Raw genomic sequence first — 15,797 nt, forward strand, 5'->3', positions numbered from 1 at the left:
CTCTGCAGTTTCCACTGGGAGCCCAGAGAGCAAATACACTGCAAAGCCGAGCGTATCAAAGAGCATATAAATTACAGCAGCTGTAGGTTTCTGATCCTTTCATTCTCTTGTGAGATTTTTTTTTTTTTTTTATAGTTTCAAAAGCTGGAAGCCTGCATGAGTACAAGCTACTTGGCTCAGACACAACATTTTGCCTGGGCAGCTGCTTGGCACGAGGAGGTAGGGCGCTGCTTTTGGGAGGCACCGCGCTGCCTGCCTGCCCCAGCCCTGCAGCAAACGCCTGCCCCAGCTGCTGGCGAGAGCTCGCTTGTCCTCCTCGCTTAACCTAGAAGGGGGGTCTGGAGGGCAGGCAAGTGGAAAGAGGGTGCTTCAAGCTTTCCAGAGCCCACCAAAAGTATGAAAAGATGGTTGTGGAGCGGAATAATCCTTACCCGTTTGCTCAGATAGCTTTAACGTCTGGGTCTGGAACATCTGCTAGAGAAGCTGGTCTTGTATTGGCCTTTATGTGCATGGGAGTGGAAGCAAAATGCAAAATGAGACAGGGTGTGAGGAAAAGGAAATTAAAAAAAAAAAAAAAGTACTTGTCTACAGCAAGATGAGAAAAAATAAACCAAGTCTTGGTAGGAGTGTTATTTGCTAGACATTGCTGTCTGATTTGAGAGTCACAAGCTTGAACACTAAAACCGCCACGGAGTCATCACGGATCATCGTGGACTTGCAAACCCAGCCTGCGCTGCTAAATGAGGATTTCAGTGAACTTCCCAATATTCACGAGTGGCACTGCTTAACTCACGTGCCAGGCTGGGATGAGAAGGCATCACGATTGCTGTAAGGCACGTAGGCACTGGAGCTCCCCGACAGATGACGATCCCATTTCACGGCAGCTCTTGAGGTTTCAGAATGAGCTCCCTCTGCCTGAAATGAAAGCAGCATCTTTCAGGTGTTTAAAAAAAAAAATGGAATTTTGTTGAAATGTCTGTTTTAAGATTAAAATCCAAAGCCTTTTCAGGACAGAGGAGATATTGTACTGCACAAGGCACTGGCTGGGAGGATGAGACGCCCTGGTGCTCATGCATGCTTCTAACTTGCAGAGGGAAGAAGTGGAATAAAGAGTTGAACTCCCCCAAATGAAGCTATTAAGGATTTGGCAGGAGTATCAGGCGTCCTGTGGCTTGCTAGCACCCCCATCTGGTCTGTCATCACCGGCTCCCCTTCCAACCCAAAGCCAACTCCCAGCGACACGCTGGCTCCTGCCAAGGCAACAGCTTGTGCCTTGAACGTCCCAGCTCTGGCCTCCTCTGCCTGCAGACAGCTCTCCTCCTGTCTGCTCCTGACATGAAGAGCCTCTCGCCAGAAGATATAGAGGTGAGTCTTTTGTTCATTTTCCATGAACTCTATCTGAGTTGAAGTGACTTGTGCCTGCAGTGGTCTCCTGGACAGCAGGAAGCCCCAGCTCCTGATGGCGGGCAGCAGACCCCCCAGCTCTGTGGGGGTCTGGACCATATTTTGCCCATCCAAGGACAAGCAAGGCACTCGGCAGCAGTGCCTGTCCCTCTGGTTCCTGCTACCCCCTGCACAGAGCAGAGCTCCCAGACTCACACCGAGGTGCTCCAGAGGAGGAACAAGCAGGCTGGAAACCTGACAGCTAGTTGATCGCGTTGGCTTCGCTTGGATCTCTTCATAAGCTGCCAGCTCAGCTAGACAGAAGGCTGCTTTCCTGTTTATTTAATAATTAAAGTGAAAGGCATCTTCTGGGAAGCCTGTTTTTCCCATTTACCAAATGAGGTTACAATATTCAGCTGTTTGCCTAAAGATTTACACCATGCTGCTCACCGCGGTATCAGAGCCTAGATGGAGTCGGGAGTGGATACAAGGTCTTGCCGAAGGAAACGAGACATATAATTCACCATCTACATGCGATGTAACAACAAGCTGCACGTAGGAAGGCAGCCGTTTCCCTTCTGCTGCGCCCAGCAGTGCATGGCATGAAGCCTCCATAATCCCGTGTCCACCCCAGGACTCCCGTCCTGGGTTAGGACCCTCAAGAGGTAGTTGGGGCTCTCTGCTCCACTCATCCTTCAACGCCGGGGCTAAGGACCGGCAACCTGGAGGAACGAAGCACACAACCCCTGGCAGCACAACCCATGGCTCCTGCTGTGGCACGTCTTAACGCTTTCATTCTCATTGCAGAGAGAAGCTTAAGGGAAAAGTGCTCACGTGCCTCTTTCAAATTAGAAGCAAGGAAAGAGTCGGGGAATGCTGTGGTTTTGAAGATTCAGCCTCCCACGGGCTTTCTGGGCACGTAGCGCTGGCAGTGCCGGGTGGGCTCCTCTTAAACACGGCACTTGCTGCGCCCCGCGTGAAGACGTGCACTGCGCTTAGCCCCACAGCGTGCCCCAGACACAGTCACAGGTTTGGATTAAGCAGTTTCGTTACAAAATGCTGCATGGTGAAGGCTGAAACATTTCATGCGTGGTGGCTGAGGTTTGATGGACTTCTGCCAAGGCAGGGAAGGACATCCTGCAAAGACATCCTCTAGGAACACTGCGTAGTCGGCAGCTGAGGACCTTCATCAGAAACTTTGCTTATGTCAGAGACAGCCCCAAACCCGAGTTTCAGAGCAGCATTGCTTCCTACCATCTGGAAAACACAATTTTTTCCACTCTTCTCTGCTGTAACTCATTTCAAGGCTAGCTCTCCCATTGCACTGACCACAAACTAACTGCAAAATGACTCCCTCCCGCTCCGAGTTGTCATATTCTGAGCAAAACTCATCAAGCAAATTATACTATCAGCCAGCACAAAAGGAAGACCTGCTCTAGCACCAGCTCCTCAGCCAGGGTAAGTCAGCAGAGTTCAAATCAATATGAAACCCTGTAATACGTTTATTGCATTCTTCAGTGGAAAGACACCCCCTTCTCCAGACCTGTGTTTCCTGCACAACAGACATGCACCGGCACGGGCAGAAACGCTTACAGCATAGAAGAGCACCTCGTTCCACCTCGTCCCGCAGAGCCTGGGGAACATCTTGGTTGTGCTCCCACGACTGCCCTCCCCAGTGCTGGGGCAAATCCTCTGAGCCACGAGGCACAACGTGACACCAGTGAGTTTAGAGCAGAAGGAACATAGGACCCGTCTTTGCTTTCTGGTTTCTAATACTTGAAGATGGGCTCAAGTCACACACCACAGTCATCTCTCGAGTCGACCACAGGTTATTTTCTTCCGTGGAAGCAAAGTATCTGACAGCCTCTTGCCTCGGTCCCCTGCCACTGCCTGTCCCTTGCATAAAACGCGGGGAGAAGCTCTCTGCGCCCTGCTGAAGAGCAGCTCCTCAGGCACGGCACAGCCCCGATCCCTGGCAAGGTTTCACTCTGCTAACGAGCACACCCAATCACCCCTAGCACGGACACCTGCGCGAGGAGCTGGGAACCGGGACGGTGACCTACAGCCGGCACGGACCACTTCCACATCCCCCCTCCAAAAATGCCAGTGCATGGCTCCACGGTCTGCCTCCAGCTGCATCCAGAGTCTCAGACAGGACAGACGGTCTCAGCACCACGCAGCAGCCGGGGACCTGCCACGGCCGTTCAGGGGAACGGCACGGCCGCGGGGGGAGGCACTGCTCGGGCATCCCCCTGCCCTCCAAATGGCAAAGCTGGGGCTTCAGCGGGGCCAGGCTTGCAAGAAAGTGCTGACTTTGGCCCCTCCGACTCCATCCGTTGGCAGGTCTCCGTCAAGAGCAGCAGTTCAGCGTAACTAAATTGAAGTAACCCTGAGAGTGTGCAGTTTATGTATTTCTAGATCATTAAGCCTTCTCCTAGCGACAGTGTTTAAAAGGCACGATGACGTTTCGTTCCCCCCCACCCCCCTTGCTGTTTGGCTCTTGAAAATTAAAAGATAAGCTTTGTAAATCTCACAGAGAAGAGGGAACTGTCACTTTAGCTTTAGAAGAAAAGCCAGCAAAGAAACAAAATTCTTCTTTTAGCAGAGGAGAAAAAAATCCATTATTAAAGGCTTAGAGACAAAGGCTCTCAACACAATTAAAGGCAAACCTAAGCCTTTGAAAGCAGAGGGCATGACATTGGAATACACACAAGAGGTAGAGATGAAAGCCTCCATTGTAGCACTGTCGAAAAAGTAAAAAAAAAAGTTTCAATGGATGCATTTGCCTAAACCAAACTAGATGAGAAGCCTTCTAGAAAAGGGCTGGAGTCTTCCCATGTGTTTGCACAATGCCAAGAGCCGCTGGGCTCAGTCTTAATTAGGATCCCGGGGCGTTACTAGAATAACTTGGGGAGACAGGGTCACAACATTCATTAATTGGAAAGAAAACAGGGCTCCAATATTTTCTGTGGGAAATTTTCCACCTGGGAAACCTAATCTTTCTTTCCAGCTTGTTGAGCTGAAGCAAAAAATGTTTTGATTTGGCGTTGTCAAGGCATTTGTTTCGCAGGAGAACTTGCTGAGGACGCGGTGCTGCACTCTGGGCACACAGGTGGCTTTCAGCCCAGCAGTGGTCTGAAGATGTGGCCACCTCCAGAAAACACTGAGCAGAGTAGTCCTGCCACTCACAGCCTCTAAACTAAGACCACCAGATCCAAGGACAACCCATGCCTGGGATGTCAGAAACATACCATTGTTGGAGTGCTTTGCTCCTAGCAGGTAGTAAAAGCTGCCCCTTGCTCTCAAACCCTATACCTCCAACCAGCAGCACCACGAGCCAAACACTCACCATAACATTCTCCCAACCAGCGTGCAAATGTCAAAGACCCCTCGCTGCCATTCATGAAAGTCCGTGCTGGTAAGGAAGACCACCACCGTTCAGTAACATCACGGTTTTGCCATCCACCCTCTGCTGCAACTGCCCAAAGCCAGGTCTGGCTTGACCCTAAGTGGCTGCATCATGCTGGGAAGGTGATACCTTCTGCTATCTTAAGATCTGCGTCTTCTCTAAGAGGCTCAGAATTCTTTATAAGAGGGGTAGCTCCCTCTTCTCTGTGGATCAGCGTGGGCTATAACAGCTCACATGGCTCTGGAGGGGGATGCTCCTACACACGTGGCAGATGTTTTCCCCTGTCCAGTGTGCCAACATGGGCAGCCTACATTTTTATTAATGCTGGTTTTAATCTAGGGCTCCACAGGAAGGGCAAAAAATACTTTATACCAAAATTCAGCATCATTATCGTGAGGTTAGAGATGGAGACAATAGGGTAAGGATGGTGCCCAGGGCCACTCGGAGAGCTGCTGATAGGAGCTGAGCGTGGAGAACATTTCACAGTTTGTCTTCTTTGCTCACACAGGGGCTGTGTTGGCATCTTTTCCCCTCATGGGAAGGGAGGTCTATCATTACAGCTAGCTAATGGTTTAATCCTGTTTTAATTCTCCTCTCCAGGGATGCTCCTGTGATAGGTGATCCTGGTTTGGGATGACTTGGGTTCCTTCTACACAGGGTAGAAAGACAATAGAAGGCAGGAGCTGTACCAGGCATGCTCACCTCCTGCCCATAGCCAGAGGATGCCCCTTGTGATGGTGGTGAGACCTCGGGGAGCTGCAAGGAGCTGTTCCAGAGGCTGCCACCTTTCCAAGCCCAAGCTGGGAGGGTCCGTCCTTCCACTGAGTCTGCCATCCGCTCTGAAAACCCCTGAGAGTTTAGCCATTAATGTCAACTCATAGCACAATCTCCAATGAAACCAGTTTTCTGTTTGCAAGGAAAAAGGCAACTTGTTCCACTTCGGGCACCAGGCAGCTTTCTGCCGATATTGGCTGCATTTGTCAGATACAAACTAGGTGACTACGAGCTGAAGAATTATCTTGCTACTTGTCCTCCTATAGCCCAGATCTCTTGCTCATCTTTGTCTACGGCAAACTGGAGCCCTCTTTGTTTAAGGATACTTGTCCATCATGAACAGCTAAACAATTAAGCTAGGCATCCTCTGCTATCCAGCCACAGATACAAAAGCAGATAAAAGACAGACTAATTCACTGTCCTCCACTCTGAAAATAAAAGCAGGGTCCATGGACAGTTTTAGCTTCATTTTTTTTTTGTATGTTTTCCATTGGTTGGCTTTGTCACCAAGGAGACCGAATTCCTACACTCGCTGTTTTAGACATTCGCCGGAACATAAATCCACGCTCCTGTGCCAATGGCCATCACAGCATAATTACATAAGCTACGTGTTGTGCTCGTGAGCTATAGCTTTGCTCACTGTATGCGGGATCGGCCGGGTGGTTATGTCCACCCAAAGAGGAAACCAACGTCCTTCAGGTCTGCTCTAAGCCCAAGTCCCTCCTAGCGTCGTGGCTAGAAGTCGCCTTGAATCTGAAGTTCTCGCTGCGTGTTCTTCGTGCCCGTGTAGAAAGTCCTGCGTAGGACACACCAGCGCGTTACAGAAAGGAAAATAAATTCTGATGTGCTTCTGCAACAGCAGCTGAGCCACAAATTCAGAAAGTACCAGCGTAACCAGGCCACTTGGGTTCCGGTCCTGGATGAGCAGCAACGGGCTCTCCGTACACACTAATCCTGCTCTCCCCCTGATTTTTTTTCCCTCCCCCCTCTCAACACTGCTCCTGAGAGCGAGATCAGTTTCCAGAGCGCTAAACAGCAGCACCATTTGATGGTGTTAATGGGAATTCTGTGCCCAGGACGCCTTTCAGAGCGCACACTCACCGAGTTTATACCGAGTCCCCCGGGACACAGACTGTCTCGTGTTGTTTATGCGATGCCTGTCACACTGGCCTCCATCTCCATAGCAATCCACAGAAGCAAACACCTGACCGGAAAAATGTGAGGCAGAGCTCCTGCTCATCTCAGCAGGACAACGATACGGACCAGGCAAGGCAACGTTCACTGCAGGCTGTTCAACTCGGCTGGGGCGATGCAGAAGATAACTGGGTCAATGGCCACGGGTCAAAGATGCCATCAGGGCTTTCACAGCTGTGAAATCTCAGTGCAAGGCAAGCCCACGTCCGGGCACTTATATAAATGGTTACCTAATGACGTGTCTTCCTGTGTCTGCATCAGAGGGAACCGATACGCAGAAGAGTCTGCTCTGGTAACACGTTGTGGAAGACGTGTCGAGAGAAGTTTGCAATGCTGAAGGCTTCGGAGGTGAACGTGCTGCCTCTCTCAGCCTCCACAGACTGGCCCAGAGGAGCATCCGTGAGAAAGCAAGGCAGCGAGCTGTTGTGCTGCTCAGACAGACAGACCGACCCCCCCCCATATGCCCCACGGTGTCTCTAGATTTGACCCGCTAACCTTTCAAAACACAGTCTAAATACATCTGGTCTTCAGGGCTGATTTTTTACATCAGCCCCCATACTATCCTTTTCTAGAATCAGCAACAAAACTGTTTCTCAAAGCAACAGCTGTTTTACATGATCTTATTTTCAAGCCAGCTCCTTAACAGATACTCCCCTCCCCTCCTCTCCCCCCAGTTTTAGCTGTGTTACTGCTCCATCTGGTCCCCCTGTGCTTGGAGGAATGCCAGTACCTCCTAGGAAAAAAAAGGGTCTCTGCAGTTTGGGATTGTTGGGATAACGTGAGCAGGCAGTGGCAGCATCTGCATTCATTTCCAGTTCTGACTCTGGACCATCTCAGGAGGTTTCGAGCAGCTCCGAGGCTGAGCTCTTTCTACTGCCCAGTGAAGGTGGTCTCCGTGGCCGCGCAGAGTGGACGAGACAACTGCGTGTTGTGTCTGAGGATCTCCATTTCCCCGTGGGCCAGTCTGAGGTACAGGGGGGCTGACATCTACAGCAAAGGTGCAAGCTAAGTACACGACAGTGTATGGAAAAACCATTCTGCTGGGGTTTTAACCTGTTTGCTGACTTGAGGCGTTCCTTTCCTTTTGCTCTTCTCACAAAATAAATGAAACACAGAAACTTCTAGAGAGGCTGATGAAGGTAGGGGGAAGTCCTGCGATACTTCTCCATAATCCATGCGGTGTTTCTGTTCCTCGGTCATGCAGTACGCGAGCAGAAATCTCCCATCTCGAGTTTCTCGCCCTGTTGAAAGGAGGAGATGCGCTGCGCCAGCTCCGGTTTCCTGCTCCATCCTGGTCCTGAGCCCCGCCAAACGCAGCAGCATCGCTTTCTTTGAGGAGTGGGAAAGAGGGGACGCAGAGCTTGTCGTTTCTTGGCTAAACGTTTTCTTTCGTACTTGCTTTCTCAGATCTCGGAGCCTTGCTAGGGGAAATCAACAGGAGTTAGAAGCCTACATTTCAGAGCTGTCAGACCAGACAAGCGTCCTGGAAAACATCAGGAAGCCTGGTCCAGGATGAAGTAAAGGCTCTCAGGCACTTCACATTGTTGCTGGTACATTTGAGGAAAAGTTTCTTTGTTTTAAGGACAATAGCTTGCTTGCCTCCAGGGATCCTAGTGTGGGCTTTCTTGCCTAGCGTTACAGCCCAGGAACAAAAAACAAAGAACAAATTGAGGAAAGCAACGACAAGCAACCCCAGGAAAGGGTGGGTTTGTGCTCCCCTGAGCTGGGGCTTTGTTAGGGTCTCAAGGGAGGTGTCAGGTCCTGGCAAGGGGGCTTTTTCCTGTCGATATCAGCCGCCTCTTCCCCTAACCCACACAGGTCCAGCCTGCCAGGCAGCAAACCCATCGTAGAGACCTATAGCCCCCTGTACTGCCTTGGCAGCCCGCGCTGGGGATGGGTTTGCTTGTTCACAGGCTATAGGTTGACGAGACCCATATGGGAGAGGGCTGCAAAATACACAGAGCTCAGGACAGTCCCAGGGAGCCGCATCCCTGAAAGCAGGCGTGAGCAAGCTCAGCTTGCCTCTCCTCTGCACGCCGCTGCGTCCACTGCTCCCACGAGCAGGCTGTCTTCGTCCGGCTCCTGTCCTTGGCTGCCTAATCAGAGGAGACAGCAGAGAGACTCACGCTGACAGGCATCCTCCCGAGAGCGTGGCCGTGCCTGCGAGGGAAGCGTCTCTGCAGCGGGCAACGCAGCAGCTGAGCTCTTCTGAGCTTGGGGAAGGCAGGCGCTGCCCAGGCAGGTGAGGAGGCAGCTGGCTTATGCCTGCGCCACGCCGTCTTCCCAGGGGTCACCTCCTGCAGCAGGCAAGAGATTTTGTCCTTGAGATTAGCTCAGCCCAGAAAGGTCTCAGCCAGGTTCACTCAAAAGCAGAAGGAAGCCTAGGTACTTCCTAAGACCAACATAGCTGGGAAAGGATTATCTTGTGCTTAGAAACACACCGTCACGCAAGTTAGTCTTTTCTTTAAAAGCAATATCCCCCCCCCAACCCCGCCCCACTCTGCACGCACACACATTTTTAGGTCCAGTTTAAAGGGATTCTGTATGAAGTGCACAAATCATGGTCATCAGCAGGGCCTCGGATCCCCTGTGCCTCCCCACCCCAGCACTGGGGCTCAGCACAGGGAGCCACAGAGCTCCAGGTCTTTAATCCATGCACAAATTAGCCTTTAAATAAATTCACCTGGCTTTGCTTTTCCAGGCTCTGGACAGACATGGAGCCAGGCTGCAGAAGGCAGTTGAAAATCTTTTACCTGTTAGGAAAGATTAATAGCCCAGAAAAAGCTTTTTCTTGGAGATATCCAGTCCAGGAAACAGGAATGGAGGAGCTTAGACAGCCAGCGTATAAATAGTTGGGTGAAACATGACAGAGAGAGATGAATGGTTATATTTACAAAATCTGGTTGCGTGGTGAGAAGATCCATGGCTCCAGATGCTAAATTCACGCTCTGATCTCGATGGCCAGACTCACAGCCTGCTGAAGGGAACAAAGAGGCTCATATTCCCTTCCACAAGCCTTGGATCAGAGATTACATTAACAGCCCTCTGCAACACTGATAATTGTTCGTGGGGAGTCAATGAAAATTAATTGGATGCTAGGAAGCTTTAGTTATGATGCCTTTCTCCAAGAGAGAGGAAAAGCATCTGCCTAGTTTGGGACTCCCGCATCCTTCATTGCCACCAGTCCAGTTTAGCGGAGTTCAAGGCACAAGTTGTGCGCGGTCAGCCACGCTGCCGTCACCTGGACCTCTGCGTCACTCTGCAGGTATGCTCCCTCCCACCCAGCGCGCGTGTCAAATCCATCACGACAGAGCTATTTCCCAAGTGCCAACACTTTTGTCCCTGGTTCACATGCACAGTGCTCTACTAAATTTCAGCCGGCATAGTCTCCACGGCTCAGCAACGGCCGAGTCAGAGGCTGTTACACTCCACCTGCTCCCCCAATAACCACTCCGAGCAGGCATTTCTGAGCACTTTTGGCTTGGACTATTGTATTTCTTCAACATCCGTATTCCTTCATCATCTCAATAGCAGCATTACCTATTGGTTGTTTGGTTTGGTTTTTTTTTTTTTTCTTTTTTGGCATTTTGTCTCGGGCATCTCTGCCGATGGAGAGCTATTGGAGAGGCTGGTGTCTCCCCAGCAGACTCACCTTTTTCCTGGGTACCCTCACCTGAGTGAGCTGTTGTTTTAGCGAGACAACAGACTTGCCATGGACCCAGGTGTATCAGGGTGCTAGCTGGCTCTCAAGAGCAGATCACGCTGCCCACCTACAGACAGCACTGGCTCAACATGCTGGAAGCGACTCGGCTGCTTCCCCTTTTACGCCTCAGAAGCTACCTAAAAAACTCTTCGCTCCTGTCAAACTCTCTTCTTTCCTCCGTCTGCCCTTCTCGGCTGGTATTCGGCATGCCTCATCCTTCTCTCATCAAGATCCCTCCTTTATCCAGCACCAGTCACTTTGCTCTGTCCTTTGTGGTCTCCCTGGAAGGTATTCATTTACCCAGGTGCTCCCTCCTTGTCCTGCCTTGGTGGGGGGGAATTGCTCCTTCTCTTCCTCCACCGGCTCCATGGGTCAAACCTTGATTCTCGCCCGCAGAGCTGTTTCTGCTCAGGTGCATGGGGAGGCCGGGAGGGAAGGGGCATTGCTGAGAGCATCTCCTGCACGCACGCGGCAGTGCTGAGGGTTCGCAGGCGGACGCGTGCCAGCACCACCCCTCCACGAGGAGGGGCACTGAGCCCTGTCTGGGCTCCTGTTGGCTCTGCAGCTTCTCTAGACTCCAAATAGTGTTAAAAAAAGGACATGCATGCAGCGTACAGGCATATTCCTACACCCATCCCTTGCTAGGAGGGTTGCGTCTGCCTTGCATTCATGGCAGCTCCCTACAGACAGGCTTAGGTCTCGGTCCAGTCGTTGACAATATCAACCCTTAGGGTGCCAGATCACGTGTATCACACAAGTCATTATACCAAGTTCCTGTTGCTGACACCTCACCCCAAAGCACACACCTGCAATGCACTTAGCCAAAAGGAAATTTAGCCTTCACATCATCCGTACCAGGCAGCCACACAAACCACCTGCAGAAAGGCAGCCCCAAATCTTGCACATCGGGGCCTGCAAGCAACGACGTCTACCAGGGCCACCCTTGCTGCCTAGCTGTGCAAGGCAGAGCGCTCCTTCCCTTTGAACCACCTCTGAACATTACTTCTGCTCCACGTGAAGCATGACTCATTGATGGATTAGCCCGGATCTGTCACACAGCAAGGCAATACGGCAGAAAAACAAAAGGCCAGCGCAGTTGTGCAGAGACAGACCCCAGCCCGTGGAGCGGGGAAGTAATCCTTTCTCTCTATAGGACCTTGGTAATTGCATCTGGATTGCATTGAGCTTGTGGCAGGCCATTCCCAGAAAGGCTGACAAACCAGAGCAAGCTCAAAGCTGATTAACAACACACAACCGGGGTCTGGAGGGATTGATTTATGTGGAGGGATTCACAGAGTTCAATAAGGCTTGCTCAGCCAAGTTATGATTAAAAGAGATAACAGTCTGGAAATAACTATGGGCTAAAAATCTGATGACCCATCATTGTGGGGCTGCCCAGAGGTTAACCTGAAAGCCTGGAGATAATGAAATATGCCACGTATCGAGGGGAGCCTGCACCAGGCTCGGCCCTGCTGAGGACCAAACACGCGTGCAGCAGCGCTCACGGGACAGAGCGTGACCCAAGGGACAAAGCAATACGGCCAAGATGGGGAGGACCCCTTCTACGGTCCCAGAGGGGCTGCATAGCTGCGTGAAGCCATCAGGGAAGGAGGATTGCCTTTCCTGCAGGAGAGCAAGGAGCTGGAGTGGAGCAAGGCATCAGCTGTTGTGCAGCTCCAGGACAGACCGTGAGCGTGGGGCTGTCCTGGCTTTTCAGCCTTGTGCGGCGTCCCCTCGAGCAGCCGGCCGGCCAGCTGCAGATCGGTGCTGCCTGCTCCAAGCCATTAGCATCAGCAAGGCTTGAGAAAGCCCAACAGCTAACGCTGCGCGCAGGGCTCCCTCTCCCCAGCAACCGATTCAATTTGCAGAGTGATTCAGCAATGTATTGATTTAACTATCTGCAGACAAATGACCTCTTCTCTGGGCCACACTTTTTAAGTGGAGGGCTTTGGTCTTCTGCATTAATATTTTAATAGATTTACTTCTAGTAAACTTCTAGTAGTCACTTCACCTCAGCAGAGGGAGGGAGATGAGGGCAGGGATGGGGAGAGGCAGGAGGGGGCTTGGAGCAGAGCACAGGCTGCGAGGTTTGCATTTTCTACAAGCAGGCAACGAAACGAAGGTTTTTCAGTATAAAGAGGCACCCCTTCCTACTGGTCTTCAGTTTACATTTGCTTAGCACCACCCCAAGAGCAACCCACTTGGCTAAACTTCTCCAGCCTGCAGCTCAGAGGAGGGCAAGGGACCAAGACCGAATGGCAGCAGACACAGAGCCGGACTGGGTGGGGGCACAGCCACCAGCACCCTGCGGGCTGGGTGGGGAACACGCCTCGCCCAGACAGCTCACCTGCTCTCGTTCAACAGCACACAACCCCTGGCAGAGGGGTTTCGGCATGGCTGCAGAAGGTGTTTTCCAAAAGAAGTGTTACTCCTCCTTTCCTGTACGCGTGCAAGCAGCACACAAACCGTAAGCTAGGACCTAAGCTGTTATCAGTCATCGCAGCCTTGGAGGGATCCACGCTGATTTACACCAGCTGAGAGCAGGCATCTCTGAACTGGAAATATTTCATCACCACGTGGCTACTGTGACAGTTAAAAATGCAATCTTGCACCACAAGGGATCATCTGTGTCCCAAATCCAAACATCCTGTATTATTCTCTGCACCAGAAACCAATTGCTTTTCGCTATGAGCTTTCAGACCCCGCGATATAGCTCGCTCTTGCCTCCTGCCAATCCATAACCAGGACAGCACACGAAGGGGAACAGCTGTGTTCTGCAAGGAGTTACCATCAACAGGATACCCTGCAGATGTGCCATGTCAGCCCAAACTCCCAGCTCAGCCCTGCCTCTGTTTCTCTGCATAATCCCACATACACCATTATACAGAATTACTCCTCCAAGGACTCCATTTTCAACATAAAAATAAAAGTTTGGTTTTTTTCCAGACTGTTCCTTCTTGAGCTCCCGCAGGCCTCCTCTCCCCATGGGATCAACCAGCTTTCATCTCCTCCGCACAATGGAAGGGATCCCAAGCTGCTTTTCTTTTCCCCAAAACATGAATCTACCACCAAACTCGGATGCAGCTGACGACTTCCAGTGTAATAAGCTTAATTTTTCAACCTACTTATAGGGACCGGCTACTGCCACATGCCCTGCAGGCCTGGCCATCAAGCAAATGAGCTTTGATGGGAAAATGAAGCAGGAGCTCTGCGACTAGAGAGGCTCAAGTCATCTTGAGAGAGGATGAGCTTGCCCCCAGCCCTTTCCTTACACTGAACTAAATATGGTTCCTCGCATCCAGGACAAAACTATGCCATCCAGCCCTGCTGCAAAGAACGCTACTTGGAAGGTCCCAACCCAGTGGCCACTGAGATATTGGCAGCATCGCAAAACTGCGCGAGTCATTCCAGCTCTTCATTCAAAGCCAGTCTGTGCATCAACACAACTCCGCAGCTCAAGGCGGCAGCAGCGGGCATGGAGGAATCCCATCTCTAGCCCACTCTTCTAAGCAAACCTCAAAGTTTGTAGGAGAGCTTTAATAAAAAAATAAAAAAAAAAAAAACAAACCACCACCTAAAACTTGACCAGAGAACCAGAAACAACACCTATCGCTCCTCGGAGCAACACAGACAGGTTTGAGTGTCAGCATTTTCACCCGTTATTCCAGCCTCATTCGAGGCTGGTGATGAAGAACCACCTATCCCACCCCGTTACGTGCAGGTAACACACACCTTCACCAAACAATTGTCCTGGATAGACACCACCAGGAAGGCTGCATTCGCTCGCAGACTTCCAGGAAACGAGTCAATCAGCATAGGAGAAACACTGTATTGAAAGAGGGAATGGGAGTTTAAAAGAATCCTCTTAAAGTCAACCAACACAGCTGCTGAGGTGCAGAAACTACTGAATTTGCCCTTAGGCTTTAGTGAATGAGTCATTTTCTTTTTCTCTCTCAGTATAAATGTCATTCTTTAGTAACTTCACCTTTTAACGTAGTTTCCCTTTCTCTGCGTAGCTGGAAGATGAAGTGGCAGGTACTGTTAAAAGACAGGTTTTTAATACAGGGGAAGGGTTGTCGGTTCCCCAGACAGGTGCTTATTATGGCATTTTTCTCCTGTGCCAGGGGCTGGCAGCGGAGGGGCACTGAGGGGGGTCTTCTCCGCTACTTTGACTGGCTCAGCCAAGACTGGGAGGAATGCAGGACCACCCTTTGAATCCGGCCTGCGGAAGAGATGGCTCCAGCTCTCCATGAAAGTGCTGTCTGTATATAAGCGCAAGCTTAGTCCTTACCCGTGACTTCGCATTGTCACGAAACGAGTAACAAATACACTTTTTTACCTGAATAGCTCAAAGAGAGCCTACACCCTAGAAAAGAAAGCCAGGAAAGTGAGCTCAGCCACAGCAGCAGCATAACAAGACCAAAGTCAGTCAGGAGACCAGTGATGAATCCAGATCCCAAGACTCAGAAACCACCTGCATTCTCCCCAGGACTGGTAACTTAAAATTTCCCTGCTGAGGCTGGAGAACTTTCATCTAGGGCCTTTTAGGAGGTCAGCTCGTAGGAGAATAACAGGAAGAAAATGCCCCTGCAATTTGTCAGATGCAAAGGTTTAACACCCCAGCAATTATAATCAACTTCATCTTGCTGATGTCGGCCTCATAACCCAAGGTCTAGCTAAAAGACATCCCATCTAGACATCAAACTTGCTTGCTTCCAACGCAGTAACCTAGGAGGCTCTTTCCAACCAAGCTCAAGGGCTTGAGTGAAGCATTGCTGCTTTCCTGAGTGTGGGGACACCACACTTGGAGGTCACCAGCCAGCACAGACACCAGAAGCGTACAAAGCACCAGGGAACCATACCCTACACCAGCCTCCAGTGAGACTGCCAAGCAAGTTACCCTCACTACAGAGCTGTGAAGTTCTAGGGTTTGGGGTTTTTTCCCCTCCTTTCCGGCCTGCTGTACTCCCAATGAACCTCAAATTCTTCTTGCAGGGGAAATCAGGTTTATTGCTGACAGCAGATCTCTCCAAGACACGACGATGGACGCAGAGCTCGGTTCTGTGTCAGCGGAGTCCCTGCGACCGGGCGGCCGGTCCCACGCTTGCGGAAGGGAAGCACGGCACAAGCTATTTGCAGGCTGTCACCTCTGCTCACAACCTGTGCTGCTGGAGCTGGGGCACAGCTGGGAACTGTGGCAAAAGGTGGGGGCCTGTAACCAAAGAGGACTCTAGAAAGGCAGAAGGAACTGGTCTGCGAGATTTCCTGCCAGCAAGCGTCACTGAAGAACTCTTAGATCTCCCACGCTGCTGCATGCGTACATCCCCACCGGGC

General features: G+C 51.1%; 1 protein-coding gene across 16 annotated transcripts in view; it reads right to left on the reverse strand.

The window, feature by feature from the left end:
• LOC142414397 (uncharacterized) overlaps positions 1-15,797 on the reverse strand; it is an 86,133-nt gene that overhangs the window by 40,976 nt on the left and 29,360 nt on the right. For 12 of the 16 annotated variants that reach the window (XR_012777058.1, XR_012777059.1, XR_012777057.1 and 9 more), the window contains one exon: positions 432-915. The exons of the other annotated variants lie outside the window; for them this stretch is intronic. The gene's annotated coding sequence lies outside the window, so the exon portion shown is untranslated. The remainder of the gene's footprint in view (positions 1-431; positions 916-15,797) is intronic. 16 annotated transcript variants of the gene reach the window in all.

Source organism: Mycteria americana, chromosome 9, assembly GCF_035582795.1.
Source record: "Mycteria americana isolate JAX WOST 10 ecotype Jacksonville Zoo and Gardens chromosome 9, USCA_MyAme_1.0, whole genome shotgun sequence".
Taxonomy (NCBI): domain Eukaryota; kingdom Metazoa; phylum Chordata; class Aves; order Ciconiiformes; family Ciconiidae; genus Mycteria; species Mycteria americana.